This window comes from Astyanax mexicanus, chromosome 3, assembly GCF_023375975.1.
Source record: "Astyanax mexicanus isolate ESR-SI-001 chromosome 3, AstMex3_surface, whole genome shotgun sequence".
NCBI lineage: Eukaryota > Metazoa > Chordata > Actinopteri > Characiformes > Acestrorhamphidae > Astyanax > Astyanax mexicanus.
The window spans coordinates 10,872,403-10,878,078 of NC_064410.1; positions in this window are offsets into that span (position 1 = coordinate 10,872,403).

Sequence of the window (5,676 nt, forward strand, 5' to 3'; positions counted from 1 at the left end):
CGCCTTCGGTGCTCGGGCCCTAATAATAATAATAAACGGACCAAAAACAATAGGGCTTTGCACCTCCGGTGCAGGCTTCGCCTGCGCCTTCGGTGCTCGGGCCCTAATAATAATAAACGGACCAAAAACAATAGGGCTTTGCACCTCCGGTGCAGGCTTCGCCTGCGCCTTCGGTGCTCGGGCCCTAATAAACGGACCAAAAACAATAGGGCTTTGCACCTCCGGTGCAGGCTTCGCCTGCGCCTTCGGTGCTCGGGCCCTAACTATAGCCGCAAGCGGCAATCATCGGGTTCAAGCACCAACTTGCACAATGGTGCCTACTGGAGCATTGAATGGTGATGTGTAAGAAGGTCTAATATGATTGGAGATGCCCTGTCACATTTAGAAATTATCAAGTTTTTCACCTGTTATTAATGTTGGGCAGAGGCCTTTCAACCTGATCAGTGCTTAAATTCACATGTAAATCTAGTGAACTTTGTAGGATATTCATTAAGTGAGTTAGAACTAGTCAAAAGGTGTCTACATGTTATTGGTATTGATCAGGTGGCTTCAACCAGAATGTTCACAAAGTGGTATTCAGATTGACCTTTGAACCTTTGCAGAACAAGCTGAAATGTTTGACCAAACAAGTTTAAATTAACACAAAGGAGTGAATGTTCTGATATGACATGTAATTACGAAGTTATTATAAATCTAGTTCTGAATTAAATGGCGCTTCATCAAGCACCAACTAGCACAATGGTGCCTACTAGAGCATAGGATGGTGATGTGTAAGAAGGTCTAACACAATTGGAGACATTCTGTCACATTTAGAAATGATCAAAAGTCTTTCACCTGTTATTAATGTTGAGCAGAGGCACAAAGGAGTGAATGTTCTGATATGACATGTAATGTCAAGTTATTCTTAATCTAGTTCTGTATTAAATGGCGCTTCATCAGAGTGATATTGTACAGAGGTCTTTAACATTGTGAGATTACAGCAAATACTGCAGAGTTACAGCAATTTAGGTTAGAAATTCCAAGGACGCACAGATTGCTTGATGCCTGGAGAGTATTGTATGTGAAATTTTCACAAATGTTTTTAATGAACATTTACCTAGAGACTCTACAGTGTGCAGCAAGACTGAAATGGAGGTGATAGGCCAAATATCCAGAGAGTAGTTTCAATATAGCTATTTTCAAACAATTAGCAATTGTTTGAAAATAGCTTGAATAGTTTGAAAATTGTTATAGTTCTACCATATTTTGCACTAGTAGCTCTTTCACTAGTTAATTCATCTACTGTTTACGTATCTTTTGCACTGTTTACGTATCTTTTGCACTGTATACGTATCTTTTGCACTGCTTAATTTAAGTTACTATATAACTGTGTATTTGCACTTTCTGTTTGGCTGACATCAGTTATCCTCACTTTATGCACATCAACTGGTGTTCACTGTCTATTGTGTTCAACTGCACTACCTCCATTCTCCATTACACACACACACACACGAAGACTGTACATTTACACTGTATATTCTATTTCTTATTTGATTGTATTTATATGTATCTTTATATTTTATATTTGATCTTTTTTAACTTTGTGTATTGTGTAACCTGCTGCTGGATGCCAAGAATTTCCCCCCGGGGATCAATAAAGTATCTATCTATCTATCTATCTATCTAATTATGAATGAACAAAGCACTTTTTAAACATAGTTGTATTGAGAAATTTGTCAGAGCCACTGTACTAAATATGGCAAAAACAATTAGATGTCAAAATAGTACAGTAGGATTGACATATACTCGTTTTTTTGGAACAGCGCCCCCCAGTGGGCGGATTGTTTCAGCACTTTGCAGGTCACTACAGTGTCTCCACCTGAACATAACTGCCAAATATCATCCAGATTGGGCAACATTCAGCCTGCCAAAATGTCTGCTGAATGCTGATTGGCTGATGGTGTTCAGCCATGTTGATTGATTAAGTTGCCCTTTGAACATCCTTTAGAGGCTGTATGATAGATTCTGCATGCAAAGTTTCAACTTGCTAGGTTGCACGGTTGCTGAGAAACAGTGCTCCAAATTTACCTCTTGAAGTGAATGGGGCATATATCCGGAAGGACTAATTTGCATATGGCGGCCATATTGTTTACATATTTCAACTTTTTCTTAATGAATATTGAAGCGCATGCTCTCACGAGTGTTTTGATACCAAACATGCCAGGATTGGTCAAAATTCCTAGGACTAGTTTGCAAAAGTAGGTTTTGCATATTATGCAAATTAGCAAAAAATCTATATAGACGGAAGTGCATGGTCCAAATTGGAAAGTTGTTGGTATTGACCCAAGGAATCCATCAAAAAAAGAATTTTGAATGTAGGTCTTATGGTTTTTGAGTTATTGAGAAAATTGTGAAAAATGAATTTCCTTGTTTATAGCGCCACCACTTGACCAATCGGTGCCATTTTTGTTGTCCACCGAGATGCACTGATCCTACATCTACCTACCAAGTTTCATTTCTCTATGACTTACGGTTTAGGCTGCACAACTGTTTTTTCAGGAGAAAAAGAATAATAATAATAACGAGTTGTCCCCCTGTCACAGGGGGACGTAGGGCCCTCGCACACCAGCGCAAATCGTACCGGGCCAAACCGAGAAACCGGTGAAAGTAATTTTGAGGTCTCATTGAGTGTGCCAATTTTCAAGAGTTTTCTATTCTGCCAAAAATGTCAAATATTCATTTAAAATATAGGTGGCGCTATAGAGCTGTGAAAACACATGTATTTGAATTTTTAATTCTAGATCAAAGAACCGCCTCAGATAAGCAGGCCAGTCAAATTTTGTGAGTTTTCCTCAGTTATAACCTCCTCAAAACACCTTGCATTACCTAGGTGTCAACTTCCTGTTTTGAGGTGGCATCTCAAAAATTCAACCGTCCGTCATTTTGTCCTCATTTAAGATATCGACTATTCCTTCACAATTTGTCATCAGATATGTTCAGTGTTTATTTTTACCAAATAACAAGAGAATTCAACAAAATTTCTAGGAGTAGTTTGACAACATACGCAAAAAATGTATGTAAAATGCAGATATTTCAAAATGGCAGACTTCCTGTTGGGCGGAGTCAGTCCTACCAATACTGAAAACGTGTGTAATGATGTCTCTTGTGTTTTTGCCAAGTTTCATGAATTTTCAATCATCTGTGTTCTGACCGTGTCATGGTTTCACTTTGGTTTAGTGTTGCGTCTCTAGTCAATCAGATGCTCGCCATTACGTCACTGTTTTAGCGATCAACTAATCCTTTGGCAGTTTTCATCAAATATGTCAGATGTTCATTTACAATGAAATAAGAGGTAATCTGACAAAGACTTTAGGAGCAGTTTAAATGAGTTTGTGAAAAAAGTGTAAAAATCTTACAAATTCCAATATGGCCGACTTCCTGTTGGGCGGAGCTAATACAAGCCAATTGCAAATATGTGCAAGGTCACAGTATCTACATTCCTACCAAAATTGGAGAACATTAGACCAATTTTGACACATCCAGAGCTAATTTATTAACTGAACAAATTAGGGGGCGCTGTAGAGTCAGCTAGCTACACATGAAAAAACTATCACAATATTTGTAATGTGTTTTTAGGTCCTATGCAATCTGACAATTTTCAAGAGTTTTTGATTATTCCCGTAATGTCAAATATTCATTGAAACCTAGGTGGCGCTATAGAGCCAATGAAATGCGTATATATGAAATTTCAATTTCAGACCAAAGGACCACGTTAAACAAGCAGGCCTTTAAAGTTTTGTGAGTTTTCATCCATTTTAACCTCCTCAAACACCTACCAACACAAGAATGTATTCACTTCCTGTTTTAATGGGGCATCTCAAGCAATTCAACTGTCCGCCATTTCGTCCCCGTTTAAGATATCGACTATTCCTTCGCAATTTATCATCAGGTGTGTTAGTAGTTTATTGTTGACAAATATCAAGAGTATTCAACAAATTCCCTAGGAGGAGTTCGACAAAGTATGCAAAAAATGTGTGTAAAATGCACATATTTCAAAATGGCCGACTTCCTGTTGGGTGGAGTCAGTCCTACCAATACGGCAAACGTGTCTAATGATGTCTCTTGTGTTTTCGCCAAATTTCAGGAATTTCCAATCATCTGTGTTCTGACCGTGTCATGGTTTCACTTTGGTTTAGTGTTGCGTCTCTAGTTAATCAATTGCCCGCCATTACGACACCGTTTCAGCTATTGACTATTCCTTCGCAATTTATCTCCACTTATGTCTGGAGCCTATCCACGCCCAATTTTGAGGTAATCTGACAAAGACTCTAGGAGGAGTTCGAATGAGTATGTGAAAAATGTGTAAAAATGTCACAAATTCCAATATGGCCGACTTCCTGTTGGGCGGAGCAAATGCATGCCTATTGGTAATATGTGCGGGATCATGTTGTCTATGTTTCTACCAAATATCATGAATATTGGAGAATTTTTGAGAAGGCCACAGTTAATTAATTAGCTAAAATAAATAGGGGGCGCTGTAGAGTCATTTAGCTACACACAAAAAAAATGACAAAACGTTTCTAAATAATTTTGAGGCCTTATTGAATCTGCCAATTATCAAGAGGCTGAGTGCTTTCCATAAATGTGATGTAAAAAAGGTGGCGCTAGAGAGCTGGTTAAAGATGAATTTACAAAATTCGAATTAATTCTCAAAGTACGGCCTAAGCCAGATAGGCCTGTGAAATTTTGTGAGTTTTCGAACATCATAACCCCTCCAAACCAGCACGGGAAACTTTTTATTTTGCGACTTCCTGTCAAAATGGCAGACTTCCTGTTGAGCGGAGTCTGATAAAACCGAGTGATTATTGTTCTGCATGAGGAGGTCAATGAGTCTACCAAAGTTGGTGCATATTGGACAAACTTCATCCCGGCCACTGGCAACGTTTGGGGGCGCTATAGAGCTCCTGAACCACGCCCAAACCCATGAACCATTGAATTTCAAATTTTTTTGATGTCTGTTTTGATGTCTGTGCCAAAATGCATGAGTTTTCGAGTATCGGAAAGGCCTCAAAAATGGGCGCGAAGTTTGTAAATAAAAATAATAATAACGAGTTGTCCCCCTGTCACAGGGGGACGTAGGGCCCTCGCACAACAGCGCAAATCGTACCGGGCCAAACCGAGAAACCGGTAAAACTAATTTTGAGGTCTTATTGAGTGTGCCAATTTTCAAGAGTTTTCTATCCTGTTAAACATGTGAAATATCCATTTAAAATACAGGTGGCGCTATGGCGCTGTTAAAATACATGTATTTGAAATTCTAATTCTACATCAAACCACAGCCTTAGATAAGCAGGCTGGTCAAATTTTGTGAGTTTTCTCCGTTATAACCTCCTCAAAACACCTGGCATTACCTAGGTTTTCACCTCCTGTTTTGATGTGGGATCTCAAAAATTCAACCATCTGCCATTTCGTCCTCGTTTGAGATATCGACTATTCCTTCACAATTTATCATCAGATATGTTCAATGTTTATTTTTACCAAATACCAAGAGAATTCATCAAATTTGCTAGGAGTAGTTTGACAATGTACACAAAAAATGTGTGTAAAATGCAGATATTTCAAAATGGCCGACTTCCTGTTGGGCGGAGTCAGTCCTACCAATGCTGAAAATGTGTGTAATGATGTCTTTTGTGTTTT